At 35.0% G+C, this 25,584-nt stretch overlaps 1 protein-coding gene across 7 annotated transcripts in view; it reads left to right on the top strand.

Moving 5' to 3' along the window:
• The window catches only part of LOC141450533 (uncharacterized), a 248,211-nt gene that overhangs the window by 84,110 nt on the left and 138,517 nt on the right, over positions 1-25,584 (top strand). For 2 of the 7 annotated variants that reach the window (XM_074121086.1, XM_074121087.1), the window contains exon 2: positions 21,286-21,314. The exons of 4 other annotated variants lie outside the window; for them this stretch is intronic. The gene's annotated coding sequence lies outside the window, so the exon portion shown is untranslated. Of the gene's footprint in view, positions 1-5,676; positions 5,842-21,285; positions 21,315-25,584 lie in introns of those variants that run through there. One more of the 7 variants, XM_074121085.1, reaches the window with a different exon arrangement.

Raw genomic sequence — 25,584 nt, 5'->3', positions numbered from 1 at the left:
AAACCATGATACTTAAAGAAGCGGATGGCTAGCTTCTTCCGGAAGTAGTCAATAAGATTAGATTTTTTTTAAAGTTAATTTATCAAAATTTGGGCACGCTGCTTTTATGAATACTTTGTAGTTTAACTGCACAAGTATAGGGGATGTGCAACCACAAAGATTTCCATCTTCTCAAAAATTAAATTAACTATATATTTTTGTTTTGTTACTTGAAGATTCTGGATGGATTTAGGCTTTGCAGGATCATAAACGCTCTATTCAGCAAGCCCCTCCTCTTCAAACAAAAGAAATCACTTTGATAATCTGTGAAGTGAACTCTTCAAAAAAGGGCATTCTAACAAATTTCTCCTGCAGCGATTCCACCTTAGAATCTGGCGCCGCAGTAACCGCTAACTCTACGAGGTGTGGCTATTAAATAACGAGACTATTGCTGTGAAACATTTTATTTTAATTTATACATATTTAGTTATTATCGCCTTCAATAAACACCTCTCCCCTATCCCTACAACGTTCCATGCGAATTTACCATTGTTTCGAAACAGTGCTGGAAGTCTTTTTCTGTGAGCTCCCGCATGACGCGTGCCGCTTTTTCTTTCACAGCTTCAACGGACTGAAATCGTGTTCCTTTTAATGCAGATTTGACTTTGGGAAATAGATAAAAGTCACACGGAGCCAGGTCAGGCGAATAAGGCGGATGGCCTAAAACTGGGATGTTTTACTTGGCAAGAAACGTCTTGACAGACAATGCAGTACGAGCCGGCGCGTTGTCTTGATGGAGAACCCATGACTTCCAAATGGAGAATCCAAAAATCGGGTCGTTTTTTCCTTACTCTTTCACGGAGTTGAGCAAGCACTTCACGGTAGTAATGTTGATTAATTATAATCGATATTTTCATCCGTTTTGGACGTAGATGGGCGACCCGGGCAGTCATCATCTCCGACGTCTTCTCCGCCATTTTGGAAACGCTTGAACCACTCAAAAACTCGCGCACGTGATTAACATTCATCGCCATAAACTTCTTTTAATAAAAGTTAAGTTTCAGTAGCGGTTTCACCAAGTATCATGTGAAATTTCACGACAATTCGTTGCTCTACTACATGTGTAGTATCATGTTTTCGGCAAAACGAAACTAACACCTCTTACACAAACGACGTTTTCGGTCAAACAGATTTCTCTACTAACACGTGAGGCGCTGCAATGGAAAGAGAAGGCTTTACGCTGCACAGCTGCCGGTCGTTAGGATTTGGCGCTTGCATAGTTCTTCTGTAGCAGCATCAGTCTCGTTATTTAATAGCCGCACTTCGTATGTTTAAATTAATTCTTTTCCTGGATAATTGAATGTAGATCTAGAGAATCTATAACGTTGGGATCACCTCAATGCGGAGATGGTCATGTAAATGTTCCCATGTTTTTTTAGGACAGTGTGCTTTGAAGAAGAGTTGAAACAGGAACGAGACCCTGACACCTAAGACTTTATTGGCCGCCGAGTAGCAGACGGTCAAAGTTGCTCACCTGGTCGCCCACACTTCTTGCAGGCCTATTTCTTTTATTTATCTTCTTCTAGTTGGTTTTATTGTCTGCTGCGTTCTGAACCATCTGTTCCACCGAACGCTCACCACATCTGTTTACGGATATTTTTATAATTTTCATATAAAGAAATTCACAATATTGTTTGTACTTCTTTTATTTTTATGAATTTTAAATTTATATGCTCAGAGCTGAGATCCATCGTGATCTTATAGATGGTATATGCCTTTCAAAGGCGTCGACTGTATTATGTGTAATTGCTAGTAAGCAGTACGATAGTTAAGAATATGGTGCCTTGCATTTGGTCTCCTTTCAGATATAAACGTTCTTTACCTATAGAAGGTATCAAAAATAAGTAACTTAAATGTGTTTAATTTAAACTTGGCTATTTCTAGGGATTGTTACTTCACAGAGCTTTTTAGGTGAATCTTTTAACTTCCCAAATTATCTTGCAACAATCCGACGCCATCTTCATATTGAATATCCTTCATCACAACATCCAGAACTGTCCAGAACTGCAATCTCTTAAAATTTCCGTAACCTACATGCCGCTTATCGTAGTAAGCTAACTTTTGGTACACAATAAATATAATTAATTGAAGTATACTGGCTTTTTCTTGCGATCTGTTTTCTACATCTCCATTTACTATCAAGTGACTACTATATTTTGAGCTGATAAATAAAACTGTTACTAACATAGTCATTGTTATTATTGTGATTCATTTTATTATGTTTTATATTTTATATTTCAGTTACAATGCTGTGTGATAAATGATTGGCATATTTTACGTACTTATTCTCTACTTTGTTAAATATCTAGGTGACATGTTAATAATGTTCATCTGTTTGTACTTTGCTTTTATTCTCTTTTTATACGAGTATCTTTTCCAATCTCTACTTCGGAATGCCAACAGTTTAAATTTAGATTTGCGCAATGAGGAACGTCTAAAAACTACTCCACTGCGACCTAAAACATCTGTTGCACATTTATTGTTGTTAAGTTGCAGTTAAGTTACATTTGTTAAGTGTACATTTTGTGTGGTTTTTGATAGTGTACTGTTGAGTGGGTACGCATATTGTTGCTAACATCACGTACATCTTTAGTTTTTGCTTATTTGTCAGTATTTGGGGTGAAAGTAAAAGTATTTTTTATGTTGTTAAGCTGGGATGCACAAAGGGATGCCAAGATTCCTGAAGAACTTGATAGTTTTCCTTTCCGTGAAGGAGCCACTGACTGTTTCTTAGATATGCATGCTTAAATCAACATTTATCCTTAATACTTTAGGAGCAGTTGTTGGAAACCGGTGACATGGAGAGGGGCATCTATGCTAACTACACCTTACCATGATTCTCCTGCGCCTTTGTATTTAGATGAAGGACATCCTAAGCGGAATATCAAGGTTAAATCTTCTATTTCTGTTTCAAGAAGTAGTGTTCTCTTTTGCAGAGATGGAGTGGTTTTCAAGAAGCGACCTAAAGATAATTTTTAAAACCGCTGAAGTAAATTAAAAATTTATTTAAATGTGGTCATTGCATTTACCTGGATTTTTATATATAAAAAGAATCTTCAAATATAATATTGCTGCTCCTTAGCATTAGACGGAAATATTTAACCATTAACTTTTTTTTACTAAAGAGTTTTTCATAAAATGATAAATAAGCCCCACATCAAGCCTTAAATTCACTCTGATGTCAAGAGTCTGCCTTTTTTGTTGCTTCCATATCAATAAAGGTCTTTAAACATTATGCAAATATGACGGTAGGTTTTTGTCTGAAGAGCGGATGTTAGTGTCAAGGCCCCGTTTGCCAGATGTCGTTTTAAACCGAGAGCCACTGTAACACCCGCCATCAACGCTTTACCTTTCTTACTTGATCCTATTCATTCTCTACAACCGTCAGGCTTCTTTCACGACCGCATTTAGAGCTAGGGTTCTTCAACGTTCTCTGCTAATACTTCGTTTAATCGTTTGATTGGATTAATTTCTTTTGAATACTCTTCTATCTAATGAGAGTTTATATTTTTGAAAGGCAGCGCCGCCACAGAAGAATATTCTGGCTCCATATTCTCCATACAGCATTACCATTGACAATCCTTCCTATCTTCAATCTATCCTATCTATTTATGCAGATGACATTGCAATCCTGTTCTCACAAAAGATCCTGAAAAAGCTACTAGAAAGTTCAGAATTTCTTTTTGGAGACGTGGTGTTGGGATTGAGAATGAAAGTTAAATGAAAAGGATTTGGGAAACATTACTTTTATTCTCAGGAAGATAACCTTTGCTCCGTATACTGCAATAGAATTTATTTTTTCCTGTCATTGGTGTCCACTAGCCTGGGCTGTAGATTGAAAAGTACCAGCCGATGAATCCTTATACCAGACCAAAATTACTGTTTGCACCGCTCAAAGTACTGCTTCTCAGTAGTATTTATTTAATATCGGCCTTATCCAGACACCAACCCGTGCTGTCTTAACTTGGTATCACTTTGTTGAGGGGCCAAATTTCTTGTCATCGGGAAGACGAGTGTTTCCCTACTTGAGATTGCTGCGTCCGGTAAGCTGGACGAACTCTACTGGTTCATACAGACTAGACTTACATGTGCTTCTAATAGTGTTGTTAGTGTCCTGAATTCATCCAACCATCTTTCGGCTGGATAATTCTTCTTGACGCTACATCATTCCGTTTGGTGGTAAGGAGTGGATGAGAACAACAGACATTCTTTGCCTATGTCCCTTTTCTGCGTCCGCTTCAGCAATCTAATCTTCGTATTTTTGTTTTTTCATCTTCTCAGCGATCTTAAAATCCTATTTATTAGTGCCATTGCTGCCTCTTCATATAAGAAACTCCGCAAAACCCTGTCCACCCATATAAATACTGTTTTACAGAAAATCCTCTTACCGAAATATTTACAAACAACCTTTGCTTTGCCTCAAGCATTAGTAGTCTTTCTGTATTCTATTAGTGGTTTTGTGCGTGTATGTATTTTATTCATTCAAATTTCTTATGCGCATTTGGTTATTGAAAATATGCTTAAAACGCTATAAATGAATACTCAAAACTTCCTTTAGATCGATATTCTTCGTGATCACCTAATATCTACCACCTTTATTTGTCAGGTTGCGACCTCATAGTGGGCTTAATAGACTTCAGCGATTAATAGATTCAGCCCCATGTACAAGTTGAGGTCCTGCACCAACATAATTAGTAGAGAAACTTCTCAACAATGCTTTAATAAACAGTTTTTTTGTTACTATTTTCCCATTCTGAAGTATCACAAAATTTACTTGTTAGTTATCAAGAAAGTTTATATTGAATTTATGATGGAAGGAAGCAGCAGAAAATTCAAAAATTAGAATTTTCAATCAAATAATTTTAAGTAAATAGTAAATCTCTAGAAATTGGCAGGCTAGCAAGCAATTAGGTTGTTGTTCCGTTAAGAGATAACAAAAGATTTTGCTGCAGGTATTGTCAGCACAAAAGGGCTATTCAGGGAATGTACTTCTTTATCAGTCTAAAACATTCTCTCGCCGGACAATTTTCGATAAAAAGACTTCTATTCTAGCTTAGTAAGCATCTTATTCAGTGTTCTTTGTATCTTTAGTAATTAAAAAAGACAATAGAAAAAGTGTTCTCAGATTTTACTTAATTCTTTTTCCCTGGTTCCTAAATTTGTATATCCTTGCTATATTTAATTAATCCGCTCTAGAATTTGCAGCTTAGCTGCTTTATCTCGCACTAATTTAATATTAAGTTTTAATTTAAGCGCTAAAATGATTCAAAAACAACACTGTCTTGTTGATTTTGTTACGCCAGTGAAATGTGGGTGAAAAGGATTATTTAAATTATCCTTCTGTATGCGCATTTTTTTCTTTTTGTCTTACAATTATCGTTATCATGGTAATTTGGAATTTCCAGACTACCTTTTGCCACTGAGGCTTCTTCTGGCATTCTGGTAATAAATACGCATTTTTTATTTTTTTTTATTTATTTATTTATTTTTTTTATTACGTCAAACATAAGAAAAACAATAACAACCATATGCCACTAATCTAGAATAACGGACTTCGCACTGTGTATTAAAACTAACTTTATATTATATATTAAAACTTTCAGTCTTGTTTGAAATGTTCATCACTCCACTCTGCGTTTATAAATTCTTTTATATCATAAAAGCAGTTCCTCATCAAAAAACGGGTGATGGTTCGTTTGAAGTGATTCTCACTTAACCGTCTTACACCTAAGGGAATTTTATTAAATACTCTCGCCGACATGACACTGCAAAGTTGATTGGACATCACTAGTCGTTTGTAAGGTATGCATATATCATCTTTATTACGTAGATCGTGATTATGCTTATCACCTCTAGTTTCAATTGAAGGCTCTTTTTTCTTATACAGTGCTTGTTTCAAAATGAATACTGAGGGTAGCGTCAATATATTTAATTCTTTGAAGAGAGGCCTGCAGCTGACTCGAGCTCTCTTCTTCATCATTGTTCTAATAGCTCTCTTCTGAAGTTTAAATACAATGGAAGCTTCGGAGATTCCACCCCATTCACTTGCGCACCAAGTTCAGAACAAAAATTCGAAACTAACACTAAACCTACCGACATTTATGCATAACTATTCCTACCGAGACAAAAAATTGATACCGAATTTGTCCGGTTTATTTGGCATGTACTGAGTAAATCTGCATCTTGACTTTGTTGGGAACAAATGTCCTTGGAAGAGATATATGCTCTTGGTTAGAATAGTTTTGACAGTTCTCTACGAATTTGTTCCAAAATTTAGAAATCAAAGCAAATTTATCAGTTTGTAAACGATGATTTCTTTGATCCACTCGAATAAACCTCAAAATTTCCGTCTATACATTTCTGCTCATAGTTTTTGAGAAGAATGCTCGTCCCTATTTTTTGTTCCATAGAAAAGGGAAATATCGTACATTTTTGGCCTCATATGCACCACTTGCAAACAATAATCCGATAAATGCATTATCAAATTGAGTTTTAGAGAGAATTCTGTTACAAAAAAATAAAATAAGTAAATAAAATGAAAATATTCAGCCGGTCAAATGCCCGGTCGCGGTAGTTAAGACGGACTTCATATTTTTCTCAAAAATCAAATATTAGGAAAAGAAGTGAATATTAAAAAAACAATTGTATACATATTTTAGGAAAAGTCGTGAAGTTCAATGGCGGTATGATGACGCTGTAATTAGAAAATTTAAACCAAATTTAAAAAACGGTCAATTGACCGGTCGTGGTAGGTTTAGTGCTAACAAATATTGCTTCTGTTAGACTTTTATAACTTTCTTAATTTTATTATGCTTATGTTGGTTTAATAAATCAAAATAAAAAATTATTTTGACTTATGGTTGTGCGAATTAACAATGCCAAAAAGTTATTAAAGAATTATTCGAAAGGCTGCCTCTTTTTTTGTAGTCTCATGCACATAGACTGCAGTTCTCCACTGCAGTTTTGATTTCTGCTTGATAGTATTTGGGGTCGAAGGCTAGGCTTTCGACTATCTCCAGGAGTCGACAAAGAGACCAGGCAGCATCGAGTTTAATTTCACTGAACTAGAAAACTACTTACTCTGTAAGCAATTCATTAACACTAGGTTTCCGAACAAGCGTATACACAGCTTTCTTATCGCATCAGTGGTGAATATTGTTTTAATATGTAAGATGGAAAATTAAGTTATAGTCAGAGGGAAGACAGAAGTTAGTTATCACAGTTTTATATAAATGTTTGAGTGAAAGAGATCGTGGCTTCAATTGAAAAAGAAAACTTAACGAACGGATCGTTTGAAGACATCGAGATGCTTCACTCCTTAAAACTATTCAAACTGACTTATCTACCCACAATTTGTTCTTAAGCAGATTTACGCCTCAGCTTTCTTAAAGAGTTTCTAAGTAATTCTGCCATATTTTTCTACTAAATTAAAATTTTGCTGAGTCCTCTCGAGTGCATCACTTCATTACCCTTTCTCGTGACCTGTGAACATAATGATCATGATACACATGAGTTCATTAGTATAGGTTTTGCTGATACCCCGGCTAAAACCTACCCAGATAAATTAACCACGCTACGCTACTGGTGAAAACTCTTATGAAAGTTTGCCGCCATCGTTATACTTACCTTTATTGCAATAAGTGAAAGCGACAAGATAATCCAACTGTTAGCAATTAATTTGCTAACTGAAGCCGGTAATTGCTGGAACATGAAAGTGAATCATTTCTCTGTTATCGTGATTATAAAATGAAAGACCTATTGATCATTGGTAAATTTACCGTTTAAGATAAATACCTACAAATATATTTTTATTATTAAAAACAATTGCCATAGTTTAAAAATTATTACTTTCTAATAAAATATTACATTTCAATAAAGCTTATCAATACTTTACTTTGATGATAACCTATTTAAAAACCGTCAGAATGTGTGGTCGGCACGTGTCATTGTAGTGCATGACTAAAAATGTGTTTGTCTATACAATGATTTAAGATTGGTCGGCTGAATTGAGTGTAATGGCGCGCGCTGTGTTGATTTAAACAGACATGCACCACTCTGTAGTTAAAAGTATTTATCTATAATTGCTGAGTTGTGTTCAAAGCGCTAGTTTATATTCTTGTAAATTAGCAAACATACACTGAACTCGTGCCGTTTTTTGAATTTCTTGCACAAGGTCTTTCAGTAGTACTGCAGTTTACTTTCAACACTTTTCAATGTTGTTCCGTGTTTCGTTAGAATAAAATTATTAATTATAGAATTTATTTTCTTTAATACTATTTAAACCTTTATTATTTTGTACATATACTTTATTTTTTTGCATCGCTTGAACCATTTAGCCTACGACAATTACTTATATCGATGTACACCCACTAATCTGCATAATAAATTCTAAATACTAGAATAGAATATAATTTATTTGCTTTTACAGCTTCCCTCTCTTCAAATGGGTCTGGTTTTAATTTTTTAAACAAAACTAGAAAATAAAAGTAATTCTTGCATTAATTATAAAATAAATTTTACAAAACTGGAAAACTGAAAGATAAATAAAAAAAGTTTCAGCCAGATCGGTCTATTTCTTTGTGTTTGGCATTCGTTTGAATCGAGGAAGTCGAGTGATTTTCAAAAAATGGACGAAAAAGAATTTCGTGTGTTGATTAAACACTACTTTATGAAAGGCAAAACGCCTGAGGAGACTAAAGAGAAGCTTGATAAACATTATGGTGACTCTGCACCTTCAATTAGAACAGTTTATAAGTGGTTTCAAAATTTTCGGAGTGGCCATATGGGCACAAGTGACGCTGAACGTTCTGGACGCCCTGTTGAGGTTACTACTCCAGAAATCATTGATAAAATCCATGATATGGTGATGGATGACAGAAGAGTGAAGGTGCGTGAGATTGCTAGTGCTGTGGGCATCTCGAATGAACGGGTACATAATATTTTGCATCAACATTTGGACATGACAAAGCTATCCGCAAGATGGGTGCCGCGATTGCTCACGCTTGACCAAAAACGAAATCGTGTGAAGTGTTGCAAGGACGGTTTGCAGCTGTTCCAGAAGAATCCGCAGGACTTTAAGCGTCGTTTTCGTCACTGTGGATGAAACATGGATACATCACGACACTCCTGAGACCAAAGAACAATCTAAACAATTGGTTACCAAGGGGGAATCTGCGCCAAAAAAGGCGAAGACCGTTCCTTCGGCCGGAAATATTATGGCGACTGTCTTTTGGGATTCGCAAGGAATAATCCTCATCGACTATCTGGAAAAGGGTAAAACTATTACAGGTGCATATTACGTATTCATCGTTATTGGACCGTTTGAAAACCGAGCTGCAAGAAAAACGCCCACGATTGGCCCACAAAAAAGTTCTTTTCCATCACGACAACGCACCAGCTCACACCTCAGCAGTTGTGGTCGCAAAATTAATGGAAATAGGGTTCCAACTCGTTTCACATCCCCCCTATTCTCCAGACTTGGCTCCCTCGGACTACTATTTGTTCCCCAATATGAAGAAATGGCTGGCGGGAAAAAGATTTTATTCAAACGAGGAGGTGATTGCAGAAACGAATGGCTATTTTTCAGACTTGGACAAATCCTATTATTCGGAAGGGATCAACAAACTAGAGCAGCGTTGGACGAAGTGTATAAGCCTAAAAGGAGACTATGTTGAAAAATAAAAAAGGTTTACCCCAAAAAATTAAGTAGTTTTTATTTTTGCACGGACTTTTCAAACAACCCTCGTATTTGCTTTTACAGCTACCCTCTCTACAAATGGGTCTGGTTATAATTTTTTAAACAAAACTAGAAAATAATAGTAATTCTTGCAATAATTATAAAATAAATTCGTACAAAGTACATTCTATTAAAAAATGCAATAAATTCTCGGGACTACATGAATTACAAATCGGGCATATTTCCGAACGAAGGCGAATTTGAGAAACCAATCTACGCTTTTTAATGGAACATCTAAATGCAAAGTACTCTTCACCACCCTTTAGAGAGCTAAAATGTCTAAATTCCTTATTATAATTTGAATGGATGACCCTGTCGATATCAGAGGACAACAAATGGTTATAGAATCTCTCATCAATATTGTTTATTTCAATACTTGAAAGGCTGGAGTTTAATTCTAAAATATGTACAGAACCAGTAGGCAATAATTTGTTCTCAAATTGGGTATACCAGTTATAATTTACATTATTATAATTGCTACTATCGATTACTTTTAAAGCATTAAATACAATTTTTGGTATCCGTTGGTCAGTCATATTTTGTATTTTATTGTACCAAGAGACCATTCTTTTCACTACTTTAGTCTCTGGATGAGGGAGGCCAGTTTCCAGTCTAATGCAATGACTAGGGAATTAGACGAGGTAAATGATAAATATTAAATAAATATAATAATAAATTCTAAATACTGTAGCACCTCCTAGTCGCGTCTAAGTACACTCTATTGGCATCTACTAATCTATTGCAGCATAAGAGAGAGAGGTTAGCGTATTGGACCTAGGTTCAAATCCAGCTGCTGACCTTTGGATTTTTTCCAGTCCGGTGATGCACAGTGTTGTTTGTAACCAGAGAACACTGTCCATCGTTTAACAATAGCCGTAGCTTCTGGTTTTACTGATTCAAAAACATTTGAAGTCTACCAGAATGTTGCCGAAGGAGATGATGTACTGGTACTTAAAGGATGTCTCTAAGTACTTATATACCAAAAATTTCCTTGCTTCCTCTTGTACAGACAGCGTGGACATTTCATAATTATATGATAGAGATATTTTAATTTTTTTTTTTTTTTCAGAATTTTCTCAATCCTGAAGTTTTCATCAACCAAATATTTGTTTTAATTTCTGCTTCCTGCTGGTTCTTTTCCGGATATTCTCTTCAATCAGTCCGTAACCTTGGAGGCTTTTCCAAACGCCATCCAACCACTCTTCCTTGGGTCTGCCCTTTCTTCTTCTTCCTTCAGCTTTCCAGGATATAATTTCCTTAGCCATTCTTCCATCTTCCATACTCCACCTTCTGAAGTACATTTTTTGAAACGTCAAACCTTGATATTCGTGCTGCTTTTCTCCAGTAATCCATCTCGAATGGATTGAAGTTTTTCCCCTAAAACCTTATTCAATCTTCAAGTCTTAGCTCCATAATACGGGGTTCAGTAAGCCGATTGTTCTTTATGCGCTTACATTTCTTTGCAATACAACATTTTTACTAGACTCATCCTTACTGATAGATGACAAAGCCAAATTATTTGAATTTCTCAATCCTTGGATTCTTGTGGCTTCTATAGTAAGATCTTCTCTGCTTGAAGTCGACATAGGCTCAGCTTTTCCTGAATTACCCATTTTTTATATGCCTCTATTACTTTGCGTAACTTATATTCCAGGTTCTCTTTATCTTAGGAGGAGAGCAGCAGGCTGTGGAGGTACCTGCATCTCCTTTTTCTTTATTTATTTAATTACAGCATGTGACAACAAGTTTGTGTCTAACCTTGAATGGATTATTTTCCCGATAATTTGTTTTCCCGATTATTTGTTTTCCCGATTTAAATTCTTTTTTCGGTCTCAAAATCCCTTCTTCTTTATGAGCGCCCAATAGAAAGTTTACAGTCGATACTGAATTTTTTTAAAAATAGTATACTTACGCTTATATATAAAATTTACTTCCTTAGATATTCAATGCCAACGTGAGTGGAGATACGGTCCACTACAAAGTAAGCGAAACTAATTTCTTATGCATAAATATTAATCTGATCTATGTGTGGTACAAGTGCTTATCAGAATGAGGAAATTACGAAGTAACCGACCAAATGTTCCATTTTGAGTTTCTTGTCTGTATTAATATTAGAAAAGGAATGTATTTATTATGCACTTTTACGTTGGTGTGTGTAATGTTTCACTTTTACTTTCTTAAGGTTATCAACTTACTTAAAATGTAAAATTTAAATTTAACTTTAGGTATCAATTCTACTTCCATTTTAAGTATTGTAGAAAGTATTTAGAGACAAATACTTTAAAAAATAAAGATTTTAAATTTTTCTTTATAAATATTATAATCATTTTATTGAGCAATATTTATTTTAATCCAAGAAATATTCAACGGTAATAGTGGGAGTACTGAAAAGGTTCTTTAGGAATTTCTAAATTAAACGACTGCCTTGATTTAATGAGATCTGCTCAAGCGCGATTACGTAATGGAAACAAAGCACGATTTAATAATCTAATAAAAATTATTGAAGGAAAAGTATTGCACAATTAGTATTTAATTAGATAATTGCTGTAACACTCTAATGATCAGAGTAAGATCATTGCTTATTAATAAACAACTAATATTTAAAAAAAAAATCATTATGTAGTCAGTAATTTTTAAAAAAGAGAATTAAAATATTTACAATTAAATGTTCAATTATTGTATTAAGTTATAGCTGATTTGGTAGAACAGTAACCTAGGATTTGTACGTATCAACTGTTTTGTGGAATCAACACCGATACTGTAATACGAACCTGATTGGTTGAAATCATCGAAATTGTAAAAAAAGAAAAGAGATAGTTTTCAGAAATGGTGGTTGTAATAGAAAAAGTTAAGCTTGTATCCGTACAAGTTGGAAAGTGTTCTATCGTTACAGAAAACACTGTGAAACTGTACTTCCCCGGAAAGTGTCCTGTAAGAAGCTCTTCCAGGAAGAAGAAATCTATGGGCGAGCAGATAGATTCGTACTCGGGATCTCTGCATTGGAATCCAGCAGACGTTAACAGAACTAACATTATTATAATTATTTTTTATCTATTTTATGTCAACATTATTTTACCACCGGCGGGGCTCCTGTCCACCTGTCCTCTTCAACAGCAATCCTCTTCCTTGTACAGATCTGGTGCGCTACCTTGGGATCTCTACATAGACAAACGACTCACGTGGAACCCACACACTAGACTTAAAAGACAAGCAATGAAAAAACGTGCGAAACTTCTTTACAGACTACTTGGACGACGCGACGCTCCAAATTACCCATTGAACTCAAACGCTTAATATAAGTACTATCCTCAAACCTATGTGGACTTACGGGACTAGTGCTGTGGGGTTCAGCCAAACCTACAAACATGCGAACTGTACAAACATTTCAGTCAAAACTACTCCGACAGATAGCTGACGCTCTCCTTTCTACGTGACTAACCTCACTCTTCACAACGACCTCAACATTCCCTTCATAGACCAAATCGCTAAGACTAAATACAAAAAATTCCACACTACTCTCTCGACTAGCTCTAATCCTCTTGTACCGTCTCTCGCTTTCTCTTACATCCCTAATACTCCTCGCCGACTGAAAAGCCTGTGGCCCCGCGGCTTCCTTGTAGGTTGAAGACATAAACATCATTATTCTCTTATCTCTCCTCTCTCCTCCTCACACTCTCCTCCTCACATTCTCCTCCTCACATTCTCCTCCTCACATTCTCCTCCTCACATTCTCCTCTCTCCTAAAGAGAGTGCTACCGCTGGGTAGCTTCTCTCCTCCTGCTCTCCTCCCTTCATCTTTGGGTGTAATTCGCAATGTAGATTCTGACTGATAAGGGGTAATAAAATCAAATTTACGGCTTTCTTTCTTGATTGATAAATGGAAAACATCATTAGCTCATCCCTGAAATTTAGTGAGCGAAAAAGTACATCTGAACTGGCTGGCTGTCTGGTTTGGTTACTCGGCAGACCAACTGTTTAGCAAATGTCTACTGAGCACACTGCTTAAATTTACCTCGTCAATGATAAGCATCTACATTGTCTCTTTGGAATTTCTATTTTATTATCTTCTAATGATTTTCCTCGTGCATAGTCACCAAATTGAATGCTTTTAACTTTTTTAACATCAAATAAATTTATTGTAATTAAACAAAGCACATTCAATTAAATAAATGAAAACAAAAAACTGTAGAGAAGATACTTAGCCTTTCTTCTATTGTACTATTCTAAGTTCTTGGTGAATATTCGTGTGTTTCAAACATTGTATTCTTCCAGAGGACATCCGGCTCAGAACTGCAGAACCGGTTTGTAAGCGGGCAGCTAGATTTTCTCATTCTTCATTCAGAATTGACTTCTAAATCTCTGAGCCTCTTTTACTAAAGTGATTTCAATAAACTAACTTTTTATAAATTAGTGAAGTTAAGTTAACTTAATTTTTATAAATTTGGAACTGTGCAATTAAAACTGTCCGGTAGGATAGTTGTACAAGGGTTGACTGCACGTAGAAGAAATCTTCTACAGGACAAAAACTGCTCGAAAAAACGTAACGCTAAAAAACTCCCAACTTTGACAATTTAATTGTTTTTTTACTTGTTTAAGTTCTAGGTGTAAAATGTACTGGCTTTTGTAACACTTATTGTGTTACGTTGGATTACTAAACGCAGAAGGTCTTACAGCAAATCAGAGATTGGAAGCAACTGTACTTTCTAGTATTTGGTTCCATTCTTGACCTTAGAGTTTATTTAAAGATTAACCAGAGAAATAAATAAGCGATATCTCTCTCGAATTCGGTTTGATTTTTTATTTTCTTTTATAGAGATAATTTTTATTTTCATTTTATTGAGCTAGTTAAGTTGAGTAATCTTTTAAGTAAAAATAACATTTATAAGGTTTAATAAAAAGACTACAAAATAACTGAGATACTGGTGCCAGCCAATAATAGAAAGCGTTTTAATCCTTTCTCCGACTTACTCTTGTGTTGGGAGAATGGGATATCAGGCCATGATGTACGACAACCTTGTCCCAGATCTGGAAATGAGTCCAGTCACGTTTCAGCACAGCTATTTCGGCCACTTTAAGTTGAATCCTGTGCTTTAAACTGCAGAAATCCTGAATTTGGTTACCGTTTAGTTTAGAAGGAGTTTTTTGATCAGAAATATGTAAGGGAAGTCAGGATAAAGACCTGTATACAAACTGTAATTGATAATTCAAACTAATTTTTTTGTTTAAGGGTTATTATATTTGTTTTACGTTTATAACTTTTAGAATCACAAATGTGATGTTTGAATCTCAGTGATAATTATTTTTATTAATATCTAAGTTATAATTGTGGATTTGAGTTTTCTAATTACTTTTATTTGTGAGAGAGGGTGTTGCAATCCTTGAAAATTTCCTGTTGAGATTCCTTGAGTTCGAACAAGAAGTTTACTAGCTTGTCGGTCTTTGTGCAGGTTAGCATAATATCAAAACTGAAAATCTCCAAAGTCCAAATTTGATATTTCAAATCGTACACCTCGGGTTTTAGCTTTTAGTCAAAATCGAAAAAGTAAACTAAAGTTCAGTAAAACTTTGCTGATGTGTTCGATGTTTTTTTTTAAGTTTCTTTTATAAACTTGGCAAGCCTATTGTACGTACACATGTAGCTCAGTAATTAGCGCAGATAATGATGCTTCCTAAACAGTGTTCTGGGGAAGAGATGAAGTTATGCTTTCCTTAAGTGTATCTTAAAAGTTTGAATTCATTCCATGGATTCAATATGGAACTAAAGTTGAAGCATATCTTTGGTAGAGCAAAAGTGTTACATTACTGAATTACTGAATATTATGAATTTTAAATTTAGTAGATTCATAATGAACCCTACTGAAACTACATTCGTTAGAAATAAGTTCCTAATTAGCAGCGCCAAGACATTTTGAAAAATATTTTTTTCTTTTAGTGTAGTTAAATAAAGTGTGTTTGGGAGAATTAAAGCATTACTTTCACTAGAGAATATCGGGTTGTAGATTGAAACGATAGAGGAGTAATTATGGTAAGACTGCAGTTATAAAGATATATTATGAACCCGTTAAAACAAGAACTTCGCATTGAGTTTCTATCTTGTCCTAGAGTATAGTTAATTATAACTAAACTAATAGTAAATTATTTCTTAGAAAATCATCAGCTATAAAATAACATAGTCTTCCTAGAAGTGTAACATTATTTTATTTCCGCTTTGTCTATCCTGGCAAAACTACTCCTGCGTGATCTAGTTTTTTCATTCATGCATCCTTCTTCCTTTTATTTATTTGTTTAATTTTGAAGTATGTACGCTCTCTTGTGGCTGGTGTCTAATGAAATCGATATTGCAATTAGGGCAAACAATTCTTTATTGTGATAAAGTAGGATTTCTGTGAAATAGCAGCAGAATTAGGCGAAAAAAGATGATAATTCGAAACAGGTATTCAGAAATCGAAAATAATTTAAAAATGATAAAAACTGATGCCAAGACGAACCTTATTGGGCAGTAGGCAGGTAATTGCAGGAGCCAGTTAGGTAGTAATAGGAGATTTCTGTGGGAAGAGTATGTATTGTCAGTTTCAGTCCTATTTGTTAATTTATCTTTGCTAACATTAGGGATTAGGCTATGTTTCAGAGGCTTATACAGTCTTATCAACAATTACACATTTGTTGTGTAAATGGTCGCTAGTATTAAACTGTTTGTTAACCTCAAAGATTAACTGTTTGTTGAGATAATAATATTGAAACTGAATATTGAAGAAAGCTCTATACGTTGACATAGACCGTACGTCGAAAGCTTAGCATCGAAAAATAAAAATGACTGAAATTGCTCGTATTTTTATAGTCATTAAATTAATTATTACAAAATGATACTTATTTCCTAAGTCCCTAATTATAAATTTATTCCGTGAATAAATAATCGATGTTTATTGGCTACATGGCTGTTTTAAAATACAGATCAGATATGTGACTTTTTAAAGGAAAATATTACTTTATTTTTCATAAATGGGGGAAGATACCCTTTACATTTTTGCAAAATAAAGACAATATTTATTAATTTTATTCCATGCCAAAAATAAAATTACATACGAGGGTCGTTTGAAAAGTCCGTGCAAAGTCAGAGAGATAGCACCACTGGCGCGTATCGAGGTTATGTTTAGTTAGTAGCATCTCTTGGAAGAACACACACCAAGTTTCAGCCAGATCGGTCTATTTCTTTGTGCTTGGCATTCGTTTGAATCGAGGAAGTCGAGTGATTTTCAAAAAATGGACGTAAAAGAATTTCGTGTGTTGATTAAACACTACTTTATGAAAGGCAAAACGCCTCAGGAGACTAAAGAGAAGCTTGATAAACATTATGGTGACTCTGCACCTTCGATTAGAACAGTTTATAAGTGGTTTCAAAATTTTCGGAGTGGCCATATGGTAACAAGTGACGCTGAACGTTCTGGACGCCCTGTTGAGGTTACTACTCCAGAAATCATTGATAAAATCCATGATATGGTGATGGATGACAGAAGAGTGAAGGTGCGTGAGATTGCTAGTGCTGTGGGCATCTCGAATGAACGGGTACATAATATTTTGCATCAACATTTGGACATGACAAAGCTATCCGCAAGATGGGTGCCGCGATTGCTCACGCTTGACCAAAAACGAAATCGTGTGAAGTGTTGCAAGGACGGTTTGCAGCTGTTCCAGAAGAATCCGCAGGACTTTAAGCGTCGTTTCGTCACTGTGGATGAAACATGGATACATCACTACACTCCTGAGACCAAAGAACAATCTAAACAATGGGTTACTAAGGGGGAATCTGCGCCAAAAAAGGCGAAGACCGTTCCTTCGGCCGGAAAGATTATGGCGAATGTCTTTTGGGATTCGCAAGGAATAATCCTCATCGACTATCTGGAAAAGGGTAAAACTATTACAGGTGCATATTATTCATCGTTATTGGACAGTTTGAAAACCGAGCTGCAAGAAAAACGCCCACGATTGGCCCACAAAAAAGTCCTTTTCCATCACGACAACGCACCAGCTCACACCTCAGCAGTTGTGGTCGCAAAATTAATGGAAATAGGGTTCCAACTCGTTTCACATGCCCCCTATTCTCCAGACTTAGCTCCCTCGGACTACTATTTGTTCCCCAATATGAAGAAATGGCTGGCGGGAAAAAGATTTTATTCCAACGAGGAGGTGATTGCAGAAACGAATGGCTATTTTTCAGACTTGGACAAATCCTATTATTCGGAAGGGATTAACAAACTAGAGCAGCGTTGGACGAAGTGTATAAGCCTAAAAGGAGACTATGTTGAAAAATAAAAAAGGTTTACCCCAAAAAATTAAGTAGTTTTTATTTTTGCACGGACTTTTCAAACGACCCTCGTAAATATAGTAGTCTATGGGAATAATAACCAGACGATTTTATAATAGCGCGCGAAGACATGAAGAAATAAACTATTTATTATTATTATTATTATTTTGGATTACATGCTTCAGAAGACAGAGGTACCATTTCACAGAATGCTGGAACAAATGACTTACAGTCTACATCATCTGAAAATTGTACTGCAGAAAGTTAATGTAGTAGCTGTGGTATCTATCCTCCTGAAACTATCGTCGTCAATAAATAAATAGTAATAAATATTAAATCCGATACCTGTTAATTTGAAGAACGATAAAGTCTATATTCTATATATTCAGTATCGAGAATCTAGTTACTTATTCAACCATTTTTGGATCTGTTAGGTCTGCGGAAAGTGAATTTTTTTGTGAAAATACAGTATCGAAAATTTGTTACTGATGAGGACAGTACTTCCGTACACTTTACTAAGTAGATTTTTCCCTTTTTTTAAAAAAGGCTGTTAGGAAATGGAATCCTTTGTGCATGTTTCGTACATGAAGATCTTTAATTTTATTGTAAAATTTATCTAGAAAAGTTTGTTTTAGTCATTTTGAGGAAGAAAGAATTAAACATGTTTTAACAATGTGTAGTTTGATAACTGTATTAATTAGCACTCGATAATCCTAGTAAGAGAAAGTTGTGCCAGCGTTCACACCAGTTTTTTTATTGTAGCTTCATCAATAATTCTAAGTTCATCTAAAGAGATTTTATAATCTAGATAGGGATTGTAAAAAATCAAAAAAATTTATCTACCTTGAAAGATAAAATGGGCTTATGAAATAATTCACGATCAGCTGATCTAAAAATCCACTTGTTCTAGACTTTTCTAACTTCTAACCCGACATAGGGTGAAGGGACCAGTAATTGACTGGGCACCAGTAATTGACATACCAGATATAAACTGGTATTATAAGGGATATGAGCCGTTTTTAGTGGTGATTCTTTCAATTTCGTTATTGAGAAGCCTTTGGGCAGCAGTTCCAGAAAAATATTAATTATTGGAAGGTTCCTTGGTATCAGTGGAAGGTTATTTGTGTTAAAAGTTCAAAATCAAGGAAAAAACAAGCCGTTGCTAAGGAGGATTGATAAGAAAATAATTTTTCTTTTTTCTTATTTTTCGTTTATTTGTTCATATATTCGTGTGGTTATCAATGTTCTGTTATAATTAGTATTACTTGTAGATTTCATTTATGTAGTTTTTTTTTTAATTATAAGAAGCATTGAGGATTAAAATGGGGCTGTCAATCACTGGTCCTTGAAACGGCAATCTGCCCAGTAATTGACAGGTATGTCAATTACTAGTCCTACAGCTTTTTTGTTTGAGACCAGTGATTGACTTCCTGGGAAAATGATAAGATAGGTTGATAAATTTTATTATAATTAAAAATTCAATACATTGTAAAATAAAATCATTGATAAAAATCGGCAACATAAAATATGTTTAAATTAATGAATTAGCAAATGTACGCCTTATTTCAAGAGGGCATGCAGAATGATTATTCTGTAGAGAACAACAATGTATGAACAACAAACTGGAATAATCGTGATCGCCGAACAGCTTCCGAGGCCTACGTGATTGATAAAAACGACGCCCACTTATCGGAGTTTGAAAATCTCTCATTCTCCCTCAGTTTTGGGTCCTTGCCACATGCCAAAGAAGAAAGGGAGGAAATGGCTGAACCATAGAATTCCATCAAACAAAACGGCCAGGGGAAAAATGAAGCTCCCTCAAGAGAAGTACCAGGTGCGAAATTAAACATAAGTGGAGAAGTTGGTGACTTAGTGATGTTACACATTACTTACTTTTTAATCTAGTTTTTTTTTCATTGATGTTTCATTTATTTATTACTGTTGTCAGTGCGAATGCTTACAACCTGAGGCGGGACGCGATTAACGTGCACACAGTGTATATATAAATGAGCCCAAGAGGTAACTCAGTAATAATAAACAATCAAATACTGTTTAGATGCAGAAAATAAGAATGAATTACATTCAGATAGTTTGGTTTCGAAGCAAATGATACTGGCAGCACAGATTGTGGAAAATATTAGCGAAGCGCTCCAAAAGAAGGGAAGCGTAGGAGAAATTTTGTTCACTAGAAAGCACCAACAACTCGAACCCAAAGACACGTAGATGCCATCAGTAGCAACGTTATAGGCGGAATGGATAAAACAAGGATGTGACCACATAGTCTAATCGGAAGTAAAGAGTTTGGTAAAGTGAGAACAAAAAAAAAAAAAAAAAAAAAGTTTAAGTAACAAAATATTTAGCGGAAACTTGGAAGGATAAGAGAGCGGAAGAGTTGAGAGAAAGAGATAAAAGCGAGCCGACAGACATTCTGTACGATCTAACAAGTATGTTAGCTAATATCTCCCTGGTACTATTGAAAGTAAGGGCTGTTATTCAAATTACCTGTCTTGGCTTGGGGACTTAATTAAAACTGTCCAGTAGGAGAGTTGTGTTAGGGTTGATCGTCAAAAACTGCATAAAAAAGCGTAATGTTGAAAAATATTAGATTATTTAGGTTTGCCTATTTAAAAACTGATTGTAATGAATTATGAATAAGACTGATTTTTGTTATAAATCCAATTGAAAAAGTGATTTAGGTGATTTATTTAGATTTAAAAGTGATTTTGAATGCATATCTTATGTCGTTTCATGAATATATTTGTATGTCAATTACTGGTCCCACCCCATGTCAAACACTGGTTCCACCGAAAATTCGGTATGTCAATTACTGGGTCATTGACATACTTCCAAAAAAAATCATTTTCGGTTGACATAAAGATCGAATTTACTGCTTTTAAAATATTAATAAAATAAAATACATCCTACTGGAGCGGTACAATTTTACAACCTTCACCTGTAGCCAAAATAACGGAAGTTATTCTACCTTAAACTCGAATTTTTTCTTAAGCAGTCAATTACTGGTCCCTTCACCCTACTTTACGTTTTAAATATTTAAAAAAAAACTCTTAAAAAATAAATAACTCAGGTATATTTATAAATAATATTCAGGATACTTCCAATGCAAATCGAGTAATTGCTTACTCAATTGTCGTACAATTTCTTAGAGATTAGTTTTACCATTGTCTTAAATAAAGTATTTTTGTTTCAGGTGAGAGACGATTGGATTACTTCGCAATAGTAAGTAATATCTGGAGTCTGTCTCCATTGAAATACATAAACCCGAAAGACTGTTTACTGCATTTAAGAATGTGTACTTCAAGGGTGAAGCCATTGAAAAAGAATCCTTGCATTACTTTGGTGTAGTTATGAGATTTCTTAAGGCGAAGGGCTGAGAATTAAATTACATGAATACACAATATTGCTAAACCTGTTAACTCACTAAGAATGTAACTGAATACATTATTACGGTTTTAATACTTCTCTCTTCCCCCTAACAGGGAAAAGTTTCAGTCAATAAGTGTGAAACTGGAGAATGCTGAACACTGACTGCTATTGAAATTAATGTGCTTGGTATTATTGTCTGAATGTTTTTTTTTGTTTTTTTTTGGGCGCATCAATAGCTGAGGTCATTAGCGCCCGGAGCTTTTACCAGTGCACTGCCGGCCTCCGGACAGTGTTCTCTCGTTACAGACAACACTGTCCATCACCGGACAGTGAGCTGTAAGAAGCTCCTAGGAAGAGAAAATCTAAGGACCAGCTGCTGGATTCGAACCCGGGACCTCCGCGTGGGAGTCCAGTATGCTAACCTCATAGCTAATCCCTTACCTCTGAATGTTGTGTTCATGCATATATTGAAACACTGCTAGTAAAATTAATTAACATCATTTTATCATACCAATAAATTTCAAATATTATTTCTACGCTAAATTGAGTAAAGTCAAGTAGGACTTATCTGGCTAGGATGGGTGTTGGTTCAGTCGGAGGGTCATTAGGGTAGACAAGATCCGTGGACAAGTGGCAAGACAGCCCTGAAGAGGTGACATACTTGCCGTGGAATTACGCGTCATTACCATGTCTTGTAAAACTTAAGATTGCTTGTTAAAATTAAAGAAGAGTGCGTACATATCCCACCTCTCCTATTGATTTTCGTCCTATCTCTATTTTATCAAATTTCTACAAACCCTTTGAACGTTTAGTGCAATCACAGCTTTCTAATTACCTTGAACAAAACAATCTCCTTAATCCACTCCAATCTGGCTTTCGTCCTTCTTATTACACTCAATCTACACTCTTGAAAATTACTCATGGCTTGCAGACGGCTATTGACGACCAAAAACTTACCATCCTTATACTCCTAGACTTCTCTAAAGCCTTTGATACCGCTGACCATCATATCCTGCTATCTAAACTACAATCCCTCTCTTTTTCCAGTAGCACCCTCCGTTGGTTCCAATCCTTCCTGTCTAATCGTTCCCAATTCGTTGTCACTCCCGTTAGTAATCCTTCTTCATTCCTTCCTTGGTCACGTGGTGTACCTCAAGGTTCTTCCCTATCTCCCACCCTCTTCTCCATTTACATTAATCACCTTCCTCTTTCCATCTCTCATTCCCAGTATCACCTCTATGCTGATGATTTTCAGATTTACCTATTCTTTTCCCCGTCGGATTTGTTTGAAGCTGTGTTTAAACTTCAAGAAGACCTCAATAATATCTCAGCAAGGGCCACGAACAATAAGCTTACCCTGAAGCAGTTTCCCAAACCATTTTTTCCAAATCTCTCGTCGTTCCATCCACATCCTAAAGCAGTTTAATAGTACCCGTCACCTTTTTCCCAATTAAGACCCGGCAACTCCTAGTTTCCTCTCTTATATTCCCCCATTTCGACTATGATTGTTTAGTGTATGGCGGTCTTTCTGGTGATATTGAAGCAAAGCTCAAGCGCCTCATGAACTGCTTCATAAGATTTATTTACAACATTTCCAGAGACTCTCGCATTTCGCACTGCTACTAAGAGTTGAAGTGACTTTTTCCTGTCTACGGCCGCCAATATCTTTTGGCTTCTTTCCTTTTTCAAGTCATCCAGTCTCAAGGCCTTCCTATATTTTTCAACTCCTTAAGTTTAAATCCTCGATCCATTCCCATTAATACTAGATCTCGCTCATCTGATCTCTATATTCCCTCTCACCGTACCTCATCCTTTGACAAGTCCTTCCTAATACGTGCTACCTCTCTCTGAAATTCCTAGCCTTCATCTGTCCGCCATGCTCCTACCCTATCTATCTTTAAATCCCGTCTATTCAGTTATCTCCTTTCTATTCAGCTTCCTCCGAAATTTTAATTGTTTTAATTTATTTCCTTGATTTTTATTATTATTTTGATTTTCACTTTTTGTAAATACTTATTTATTTATTTATTTTCTTTCAATCACAGGCCAAACTATTAAGGCCTCTATTTGTACCTGTGTTTATTCTTAGGAGACAATTGTCCCAGAATAATAAATTTCTGTTCTATTCTATTCTATTCTACATATCGACTAACTTGGTACTAATATAATTTCTTTCCTAGATACAATTAATATAAATTATTGAATAGTAAATTATTACTTATAAAACGTTTTGACCAGAATAAGTTACTTTATTGTCCTTCATTAAGTTAAGTAATCGCCTATTTTTTCAGGCTTAACGTCCAACTACCAATTAGGTTTGTCCTTCATTATTTAATTATATTATACTTATTATACTTGATTTATTTATATAAAGCGTTAAACTTAGCACATTCAATTGCGTAAATTTACAATTAACAAATATCTTGCGGACACCCACCCCTTTTTAAACTTCTTTTTGGTTTTTTCCGTTGTAGTGCAGATGTTTTTTTATATTAACATCCGGATTCCAAATTTCAACCATAATTATTAAACATTTTAGGCCTGTAGTAGCACTGGGTTCGATTCCCCGTCTTAGGCCATGGATTTTATTTAATGATTAATAAAAGAAGTTTACAGAAAAGTACAGTAAAATACTCGTATGTTTGCTAGTCGCCTCCGTCCACGACATCTAATTGGTAGTTGGACTTATGTCCGTCTGAAAAAATCTTTTCTTTTTTTTCTAAACATTTCAGTGAAGATAATTGACCACAATTAAGTTTCCTAACGTCTTGGCAGACTCAAACTTTTAGAAATGAATTTTTGGAAAAAAATGAAAATATAAGAAGCATCGAATTAAAAAGTCTAGTACGAGTACGTATTGGACGGAATCTTGGTTGAGTCAAATTCTCTACACCACATAGATTAATCCATATCTGATAATGGATGAAAATCTGTAACCTGTCAGGAATATAAAAAACATGCGTACTACTTCCGGCAAAATCAGTGATATTGCCCAGCACTGCCAACCTAACCACATATTTAACAATTTATTACATTTATTATTATTTCTTAAATCGTGTCCGGTGTGAATAAATCCGATCCAATAAAGAAATGATAGATAAGGCACTGCCTTCTGACTTTATTCCTTCAGGGCTTTATAAACTTTACTTTCTTCTTTCTGTTTAAATTAACCAGTTAACCCATTAACTGCCAATTTTTTTTTTATGAGAAATTTTACTATTTTTTAAAAAAATATAGTTTTTTAATAACTCCAGTATTAAATAAATAGTATTTAAACATTTCATTTTATTAAAAAAAGAGTTTTTTTGAAAAGTCCCATTTGGGGATTATGGCAACTAGAGGTACAAAAAATAATTTTTTAAAAAACATTTGATATATTCATCAACAGAGATCATTTTATTATTAAAAGAAAGTACCAGTATTTAAAATATTAAGTTTTAAAAAAATTAATAAGAATTATCAAATTTTTGAAAATAGGAGCGCCATTTTCCCATACATTCTACATGTATCCCTACATTGCACTTCCTAAGTTTTTCACATCTTCATCCTCATACCAATATATCTGTTCTTGCGGAAGAGAAAGGTATCCAGTAAGCAGGAGGAATAGAATAAACTTACGAAGGCAATCCATAGAAAAATGGATTTCATGACGATTATTTTGGCAGCGTCAGATACACACTCACTTTCACGATATACAGCATTATGTCTTCTGATATCAGGGTTTCGAACATCTGTACAGGTGATTTTCTTTGAAGAACTTTTTCTTTTTTCCTCTCTTTTTAAAATTACCTATTGTCCTCAAAGAGTTTGAAGAAATCACTTCATTTTCTTCCAAGATGACCTCACAGGATATTATTTTATTTAGTTTTTTTTTGTGACTTTTTTAGCTTTTTTAGGCGGGCAAGGTAATTCTTCATTGATACCTTCTTTAGGAAGATTGTTGTGAATTTCGATAAGTCCTGGTAGGTTCTTTGGGAATGTAGATTTTAAGACCTCATCAATCTCCTAGTCAGCAGTCAGTGCAGCTACTTTATCTGGTGGTAACTCCACGAACTCGATAACATCACTGCCCTCAATTCCATCATCAAATCATTCTAGAAAATAGGAGTCATTTTCTATTGAT

The sequence above is a fragment of the Rhodnius prolixus genome, unplaced genomic scaffold (genome assembly GCF_049639745.1).
Source record: "Rhodnius prolixus isolate KJV_2025 unplaced genomic scaffold, Rpr scaffold_2, whole genome shotgun sequence".
NCBI classification, from domain to species: Eukaryota; Metazoa; Arthropoda; class Insecta; order Hemiptera; family Reduviidae; genus Rhodnius; species Rhodnius prolixus.
This window is presented reverse-complemented; position numbering and strand designations above follow the sequence as displayed.